Genomic DNA, 10,254 nt, shown 5'->3' with positions numbered 1-10,254 from the left:
GTCCATAAACCAAGGGCTCCTAAGTCCCTAAAAGTGTTGTTCTAACCCCTAAAGGAACAAGGTCAACAAATTACAGCTTCTCCCAGAAGTTCTCCACCAGAAACTACTCAGAATAAGTCAAAACAGGATCATTTCAGCTGCTCCACTGGCTAGGTGCGTTGCATTGCACCTAAATACACTATGAGGGTGCGTTGCATTTCAAAAGTCCCTTCTGTGGGGTGCGATGGGCGAGAAATGACAAATGGCAGTGTCATTCCGTGAGGTGGAGAGACAATGGAAGCTTCCAGAATCTTCTCCTATGACACTTGCCTCACTGAATTCGACCAAGGATGAGTAAGAGGCCTTCAGTCTCCAAGTGGAAGCAAGAACTGACAGAGAGAAGACACTAATCAAATCACAAGCTGACTCATCCTCCTTACACATATCTATATATGGATCCCTCATCTCAGAGATCCAGAGGCTGGAATTTTGCATATTGTAAGGAATTGCTGTTGGTTTTTGACACAAACATCAGAGTATTGGGTTCTCTATGCTTTGTTGGAGGTGAAGAGGGGCTTCTTTGCTGGGAGGTTGATGTTGGGTCAGGAACCACCAGTCGTAACTCCTCCTGGATCTTTTCTTGTTTATCAATAAAAACTATTTGAGTTTTTCCTCCATGCTTTTGTATCATTGATGCTTGTTACATTTGTATGGTTAACTTAAATCTGATCCTAAGTTGTTTATGAATATAGATCCATGTCTTTGTATAGTGCTCTTCTTCTGTGATCTTACAGGTACTTTGTGAAGCTGGGCAAGTAAGGGAGCAGGTAGCTGGAGACTGTCAAAGAAGAGAGGGATTGGATCAAAGGATTAGCACAAGACACAGGTTGGTTCTTTCTATTCCTCTCTATCTATAGTTCATAAAGGAAATACAAAAGTAGTTTTTCTCTGTTTGTTTCTAAGGCCGTTGTCACACCTTAGTGGGATAGAGCAGTTCTAAATAGACACTTTTCCCTGTAACAACATCGGTTTTGGAACACATATCAGCATTATAAAAAATGAATGAGTCCATATCAGAATGCATAGAGTAGATGGGGAAGTTTTGGGGCTTTTCTTGACTACTCACCACATATTTCATTAGTGTTTCATGGTACAATCTCTTTGGCTGTCCAAAGACTAAAATAGTGGCATAAGACATTTCTAATTGCAAGGATCCTTAGAGTTTGGCCCCCATGATCTTGATAAAAGCATACCGTATTTGGGTGGAATGTTAGCTACCACCACATCCATCAGAATTGTTTTGGTTGGGTATTGGACCAGGGAAACACACAAATCTTTAATTAGGCCTAGACACCTGACTTGGCTTGAATCAAATGAGAACAAATCTTTGTATGGTCTTGTGATATCTAGGTCTAGTTTTTCCATCAGAGGTTTAGGCATTAGGTTATGGGAAGCTCCCGAATCAAACATTGCATTATGTAACACCTTGTCATGAATGTTTAAACTGACATAAAAAGGTGGAACTCCTCCATTTGTTGTTTTTCCATTAACCTCAGGACCAAAAAGTAATTCAGGTTGATCATCTAGAACATTTACAGCATCCCTATTGTCTGGTATTTGGAGGGACCTATTGATTTGTTGTCTATATATCTCATGTTTGGCCAATTCAGAAAGAGGAATAGGTATTTTCAGCTTACCTATTTCTGTTTCCAAGTTAAAAGGTTTTTCTATCTGAATCTTTGTATTATAGGCAGCAAATTTTTCCTTTTCAGCTGAAGTTTCATCGACCTTTTCTTTATTTTGACTGTTGTTTTGAAGTACCTCTTCTTTAGAAATATTTTCAAGAACACTGTTTGAATTTGCTTTTGAGGGGACGGATGAGAATTGCTGATTTTTAGAGGGTTGTACATCTGATATGTCTTCCACAGTGACTTCTCTTGGGTTTGGGTCTGTTTTATCAGAGAATTTTGTGAGAGAAGCTTTATCTTTTACTTTCTTTGTCTGTTTAGCATCCTTTGGTTTGATAGTTTCAGGCACATCTATGGTTCTGCTCCTCAATTTGTACTGTTTGTGAACCTCATAAACTGCTACATCATAGCCTTCCCTAAAATCAAATGACTCTCCTGATTTGGTTTGAAATTGATTGCAATTATGGGCCTCTTGATCTTCTTGTGTTAAAAAGACTTGGTGTTCACTGTCCAAACCCATCAAGTTGATGTGAGGGTCCTCGGTTGGTTCACTGGATGTTGAGGCTTCGACATAGTTTTCTTGAAAAGGAGGTCTAATGTTCTGGTTGGGACCAGCCCTTCCAACATTTGGATTTTGATTATTTCTAAAGTTTGGGTTTCTAGCAGTACTTGATTGACCTTCCCATGATGACTTTATTTCGATGGTTTCCACCCTATCCCCAATTTTGTCCATACCTTTGATGATTGCATCCAATTTTTGTTCAAATGCTGAAGCTTCTTCTTTAAAAGTAGTTCTTCTTTCAGCTCTTGCCCTGTTTCTTTTAGCGATTAGGTTTGCCTCTACACTAATAGCTATATTCTGCATGTCTCCTAAGGTTGGAGGGGCTCTTTCCCTCAGTTGATATGCCATGTCAGAGCCAAATCCATCAGGGAATTTGACTAAGGCTAAGTCAGGTGGAGGTCTAAGGTTTTGAGGAATAGCATTGTAAAAATTGTTGAATCTTGCACAATAATCTAGGACAGTTTCTTGTGGGCCTCTTTTTATAGTGTCATACTCAGATAAAATATGTAGTGGAACTTTTTTCTTTTCCCATTTGTTGAGAAATGTATGGTAAAGAGCATCTAGATTGGCTATGGAATTCGCAGCAAGTGCTCTAAACCAAGTTCTTACTTCTCCTGTTAAACTTTGGACAAAAATTTTCATTCTCACATCATCATCGTCTATCTCATAATTCTCAAAATAGTCTTGCATTTTCTTTGTATGTTGTAGAGCAATATATGCACCTGTACCATCAAAGCAAGTGATCTTAATTTGATAATCCTGAGGCATAGCCCCTGGATTTCCAGGTAACTATAAAGGAGCATATCTATTTTCAATATTTACAGGGACAAATGGAACAACAGGAAGAAATGGGATAGCTGGGACAACAAGGATAGTAGCAGAAATATGTGTAGTGGATGGAGGTGCAGAGAAAGTGCTTTGAGAGGTGGATGAGGAAGAAGGAGAAGAAGGAGCAATGTGAGGACAGACTGAAGGTTTAGCAGGGGTTGGAATATAACTTTGCTGAACTGCTTCAGGGCTTGAATCAGCAAAATCTTCTTGTTCCTCTTGTTTCCTAAGGATCTTTGGGATTAAGTTGGGATTGTCAAAAATAGCTGGAGGATCTGGGTCAGGATTTGACCTGGTATAACGAGTTTTCTTCTTTGGAGCCAGCTTCCAAATTTTTTTTTGGTATTTTTCTGGGAATATTTCAGATTAGAAGGAAAATGGTTAAATTTTGGAACAACTGTTTACAACTTAAAACTAGAATGAAGATTGACTGAAGCAACTTTTATTTAATCCTGTAAATGCAAAGCAAGAACAGTTTCAAAGGCTTTCTGGCTGACATTCAGGCTTCATCTGTAGTTTTAAGGAATAGATAGCAATTGAAAAATTCGTGTCCCCAGTGGAGTCGCCAATGATGTTATCACTCAGGTTGTTCCCTGGCTCCTAAGGGAATACAGTCGAGGTAACCACTAAACAATCTTTTAGTTACAAGTCCTAGCCTACCTGCAACCAGAGAGGGCTCTCTATTTCTGTTTTAGCTTTTTTTGGAGTAATTTTAGGCTAGTTATGATGTACAAGGTTTTGTTTTAAATTTGGTTGGATTATAATTTCAGGCAGAACTAGGATGCAGTTTTCAGAATATCTTAGACCATTGGGAAATGGAGTCAATGATTGTGTACTGTTGAAAGTGCTTGTCGGGGAAGAGGTAATACTACAGAGCCGGACAGGCATCTATGGAAAAATTCTTCAAATCTGAGAATCAATGGCATGAAAGCAGGGAATGAAAGGCAGTCAAGGATCTTTCACTATGCTGATAGAGGGAAAGTGTGAGAATATTATCTAGGAGCAATTAAGAATTCCTAAACAACATTCATAATGAAAGAATCAGTGCAAACATGAGCAATTAAGAATTCATATTTATGACCAATTCTGAAGAAAACATAGTTAGAAACAGTTGAGCAGAGGGTGCATCTAAACAAGTCCTGAGCTATCCTTGTTCTCTATTTGCTAAGATCATGAAACATATATGTGAATTTTGTAAATACAAAAAGACAAAACATGGTTTAGGAAAACTTATTGTTCCATTAAACAACACAGGAATTCTGTAGCAGAACACAGTTCATTACTTTCACATCCAGACAGTGCAGAAATCATAAACTCCATCAGCTCTTTGTATTAGAAAATCTGAAAGTTACAGTGCAGCTCTTAGAGTGAGAATCATCAACCAACCCCAAATACATTCTATGGGGGGGTATATATACAAAAATAAGATAGAAAATATCTAGATGATGAGTCTTCATGTAATAAATTACATCACCAACTCTTCCAAGGAGGTAAATGAAGAAAGTAAATGCTGCAATAAATATTAGTGGATTAGCTGTCCATTCTGTCAGAGAATTTTGACTTTTGGGACCAACTGAGTCGGTTGGGGCTGCGCTTTCAAATTTGAATTTTTCGGGCTTGCTGTCCCAGCACTTTGATGAGTCATTGGTTTGACCTGCTCCACTTGTTGTCCAACTGCTCTGTCTGGTGCCAGTGTACTCCATTCCGTTGACCTATAGATGACCAAAATCTGACCAAAAATTGAAGCTGAACAAAGAGGAAAAAGGATCGAGATCACTTGGGAAAAATTTCCAGCATTGCTTGCCATCAATATTCTCTAGGTAGCTAATGTCTCTGTATCTTTATTAATGTCTCATCTGGCTTGGTGTATCTGTAAAAAGTGAGCGTGACCTCAAAAACATGATTGATTTCATGCTCAATGTAAAATAGGTTTTCCAGCTTATCATAAAGAGATTGTCCAGCGGGAGGGCCTGCTTCTTCTGAGGAACTTGAAGATGCTGTAATCTGATTTGTAATAAAATTATTCATCCTGGTGGCACACTGCTCCCGGGTTAGTAGTCTCCCAGCACTGGTTAACAAGCTGGGTAATCCTCTATTTTTTAATGTTGCGAGCTTTTGCTTGAATTCATCTACTTCTGCTTGCATTTCCTGACACTTTCTTTCTAGACTTTGGACAAAATTTCTTAGAGTCAACACCTTTTTTGCTGTCAGAATAGTATCTGTCCTATTGCTGATGTCTAATGCTGCCAACTCTTCTTTTGTGTGAGGATTCAGGAAATGAATCATTTTACTAGCCTACTCAGGCATATTCCCTAATGCTGCTCTAGCCCTTTGATTCTCAAATTGAGCCCAGCCTATCAATTCTATCTGCTCATGCATGGTTTGGATTGATTTCCATTGTCTAGTGATTGATTGGCCAATTTTGGTCCACAAAATCTTTTTTATTTCAGCTAGAGTCTTTTCCAAATTCAGCTCCTTCTCCAAGGCCTTTATTTTGTCGTTAAGGGCCTTAATCTCCCTTTTTTTTTTAGCTACTGTCATCTTGGACTTATCATAGCTCACTTCTAGTTTGGCCAGCTTTTCCTTGGCCTCTTTTATCTCTGTTGCCTGAAGTTCTAGCTCCTTGAAAGCTTTCATCATTTCATCCATGCTCATGCTAGATTCATGTGCTCTTGTTGTTGCTGATGCTGTAGCATCTGTGGTGGATGAAGTTGTTGTAGATGCTGGGATGATAGAAGGGATCACTGTTGCTTGTGTAAGAGAAACAGGGACATCAGTTGGAACTGTTTGAGGCGGCTGGGAGGTCGACTCTCCCTGCTTGCCTTGCACTGCTCTTTCCAATTCTTTCTCCATCTGAATTATTCTTTCGTTCATTCTCATCAGTAGATCCATTGTATCCTCAACATCTTTTTCTTGCGCCAGCTCTGCAGTTTGCGGGTGCATAGTAGGAGCCAACCCCAATTGTTTTCTAAGGGCAACAATATCATCTTCTTTTTTCTTCATAAGGGCCCTGACACCCTTAGGGTCCTTGGGATCATGTCCTAGGTCCACAATAATGTCCTCCAATGTTTTAATTCTGTTGTCTTTAGCTCAGGAGGACAGTCCTTCCAAATCTAGCTGAGTATTTGTATTCTTCAAAGACTCCTTCAATTCATGGGCCAACATAGCTTTATCTGCTAGGGTGGCATAGAACATCTCACTCGTTTGTTTGTGAAGCTCTATTTGATCCATCGAGTGAATCAGGGAAAATTTTAAGAACCCCCCTAAATTTATAAATATAATAAATGGGCGAATCTCCATGGTATATAGGAAAAATGGAAGGCGATTTTATCAATAATATAATATGTATATATAATTTTTTGGCGAATCTCTCACCAGGCATGGCGAATATTTTACTCAATTATAAAATCTTGTAAGATCTTGGCGAGTATTTCACTAAATAATAAAACTTTGTAAAGTCCTAGTGAATCTTAGCATAGGCTACATGCTGGTTTAATTCCCCCATTTAAATAGGCTACATTCCAGGTGAATACCATGGGTCAATACCATGTGCCATTTTGGTGAATACCATGGGTCAATACCATGTGCCATTTTTATTTTTATTAATTATAATATTAGGGTTAATAATGGTTTTTTGCATGGTATTAATAACAATCTAGTCCATGGTATTTGTCCCATAGTATTTTGGCCATAGGTTTCACCTAAATATAACCCATTTTTTGAGTGTTCGTAAATATAAGGTGACTTATGGAGTAAATATAAAAAAATGTTTTATTTGTTTACCATACCTCTCGTTTATTTATATTTTTATTAATTTACCATACCTCTTTTACAAGTATGGTATTTGGCCCATAGGATTCACTTAAATAAAACCTCTTTCTTGAGCCTTCAAAAATAGATTTGGCCCATAGGATTCACTTAAATAAAACCTCTTTCTTGAGCCTTCAAAAATAGAACGAGGGTTATGGACTAAATATAAAAAGAGGTTTTATTTATTTACGATACGTCTAGTTTATTTATATTTTTATTTATTTACCATACCGTTTGAGTAAGTATAAAAAGACGTTTTATTTATTTACCATACCTCCACTTTACTTATATTTTTATTTGTTTACACCGTTACATGTATATAAGGTGACTTATGGATAAATATAAAAAATGTTTTATTTATTTATCATATCTCTCATTTATTTATATTTTTATTAATTTACCATACCTCTTTTATAAATATGGTATTTGCCCCATAGGATTCACTTAAATAAAACCTATTCTTGAAAATGGGCGAATGGATTCACTTAAATAAAACCTATTCTTGAAAATGGGCGAATGGAAGGTTGTAAGTCCTAATTTCAAGGGCTAAATTTACCTTTTTTACCCTCTCCCTTAAAATAAGGTGGGCTATTTGAGGTGATTTGTAAAAATGTACTATGATACAAAATATTCGCCCACTAAAAATTTAAAACCCCTTAATTTCGCCAAAGGGCGAACATTCGCCCCTAAAATTATCCTTGGAGTGAATTTCCTTAGCCAGGACCTCTAAATTTTTCTTGACACAATCTGCAGCTGACTGTGGCTGCTGTACCTTAGGCTTGAAGTGGCTGAGAATCATTTTTTCTTCTTTGAAGTCATATGCTGCCATCAACCTCTGTTGTTTGGTAGGTGTTGCCTTAAGAAACTGATCATATAATTGTACTCTTAACAGCTCATTTTCAGCCTTGATTTCCATGAAAGCAGTTTTGATACTAGGTGGCCACTTGCTCTGTTGTGTTGATGAGGATACCTCCATGCCATGCTGCCTCTCTTGCTCTTGCTGGAAAGAGCTAGTAGGTGTGGGTTGGCTTGCTTCCATTTCTCTTCTTGGACTTTCTAGGATGTCCTCACTAATTTCCTCCTCAACTGGAGAATCAACTCTTTGCCTCTTGGCTTCAGGTTGCTGTGTAGACCCACTAGCAGGTGTGGAGTCCTCTCGGTCTCACTTCTTACCTCTTTCTTCATTAGCAGGAGTTTGCAATATTAGCACTTGTAGTGCCTCTGTTTGCTGTGGAGGAGCTTGTTCTTGAGTTTTCTCCTTTGAAGTGGTAGGTTGTTCTGCGACCATTTATTGCTCTGCATCCATTGGCTCTTTTCCTTTTGATGTACCTGTTGCTGGTGTAGACCATTGTTGGGCAGCCTGTGAAGCTGCAGTTGTAGATGGACCTTCTCCGACTTGCTATGGTAATTTGAAAGTCACCTGGTCAAAAGAATCCAAGTCAAGAGTTTTTTCTAGATCTTTGACATTTTTCTCCATAATTTCTTCTTGAGTAAACTCCTCAGCTAGTGTCCCTACCAGCCACTCATCTTGGTTGGCATATTGTTCAATTTGTGGGACTCTACAATGCTCATATGCTGTTAGCCTATAGTTAACTCTCCTGGCGCTGATAAAGCCATCCGGGTGATAAGGAACCCACCAGAAACTCCTTTTCAATTTGACCTTCTGCCCCAATATTTGTTCAACATCTTGCCAACACTCTTTCTTGCTCATAATAAAGGGGCCTAGATGGTCTCTAAATTTCAGGCGAGCTTTCTTCTTGGCATTATGAAAATGAGTGAGATCTGAATTGATGAGTTGCCTGTAATATTCTAAGGCAAAAAGTCTCATTGGTACATATCTTGGGAGCCTGTAAGGACAGAGCTCACAGCCATAGATTCTAATGACAGTGTGATTTTGGTGGAGATACCAATCACCTATTTTGTAACTCTTGGACAGCTGCAAGATCTTCTACATGTCATATGATAATCTAGGAGGAGGGGTTCTCATTAGGAGACAAGAGACTGGGTATACAAATTTGTCAATGAACTCACAGTAGGAAAATGGAGAGTTTTGAACCTCATGAAAAACTGATGACCAAAAGATGATAGACCTTCTTTCACCCTTAGAATCCAACTTCTTGATGGGTCATTGGAAGCATTAAGACTGGTAATACATGAACAAATGATAGATATATGATGAATATTTAAAGATTCCCTCCCTATCCAACTTCACTAGTTGGTCATGCATTTTATTGGCTATGAACATGGCATAGTTATACTTGACAGCAGGGGGCTATCTTGGGCTGTATGTAGACAGCAGAACCAACACTGTTTCATCAATGTGCTCACTTGTTTTAAAACACAGTACATAAGAGATCATATCTACAAGCAGCTTGCCCACCTCATTGAAGTTGACATATAGGAATGGAGGTGGCTCAGTAGGTTGGTGGTCTGCCCTCATGAATGTCTTGGCAATTCTTGCAATATCAGAGCTGGAGAGCTTGGAGCCTTCATCCAGCAAGTAGTTCATAGAGAAAGGAAACAATAGCTGAGTCTGTTTGAAATTTAACATTTGGTTGATAGAGTCAGGAGTAATATGAAAAAGTATGCTCCCAGATGGAGACTTGACCGCTCTCTGGGTTGACTCATAGTTCTCAGCACACATACGGATAATCTCAGGTAAGATATTAACAGAGGGGAGGAAGTAAAAAGGTAAATTAGACTCCCATATGCCATACATGTCACAATTGCTCAAAAAACTGTTTCTCAACTGGTAGAAGGTTTGCAAGTGATTCCTATCCCCAACTAAATCTTGAATGAGGTAATCTCTATCAGCTAGGGGCATGGCTTCAAGCGCTTTGTTTGGTGGATTGATAGGAGTGATGTTTAGAGCTGTTGGAGTGGCCATCTTGAAGCTTTTCTGTACTTTATGCTTGGAATAAAGATTAAGGCAACAACTGGTTGAACAAACTTGCTTGTGAGGATTAGCAAAGGAATGGGGGACTGAGCTTGTATTTGAAGAGAAGTGTAGAGCAGTAACAGATTGAGACCAAATGCTTTCTGAGGATTTTTTAAAGGGGTTGCACAATGAGTTCAAATGAGGCAATAACCTTCAATGTCTGTGGCTATCATCAAGAGGTCAATTTGCAGATTTTTGAAAGGCTTCTCCTCTTTAATGGATTCTCTGTACTGAAAGGCTGTGAGGGAAATTTGCAGAAGAAATGGGGATTATTTCATCCCAATGTATTGAGGTTTTTGTAGTGGGCTGTGGCAGAAGAGTACAATGCCAAGCTATTGTGGAGTTCTTGCCGGCAACGAGCTTTAAAACGATTTTTTCAATGGCGAATTTGCAAGTGGGTGCGGGTTTCCACAGTTTCTTTTAAGCTAGGGGTTTATTAGTGAATTTCA

This window comes from Pinus tabuliformis, chromosome X, assembly GCF_031772625.1.
Source record: "Pinus tabuliformis cultivar Carrire ecotype Pingquan chromosome X, CPIR1, whole genome shotgun sequence".
In the NCBI taxonomy this organism is placed as follows: Eukaryota; Viridiplantae; Streptophyta; class Pinopsida; order Pinales; family Pinaceae; genus Pinus; species Pinus tabuliformis.
Note: the sequence above shows the minus strand (reverse complement) of the source record.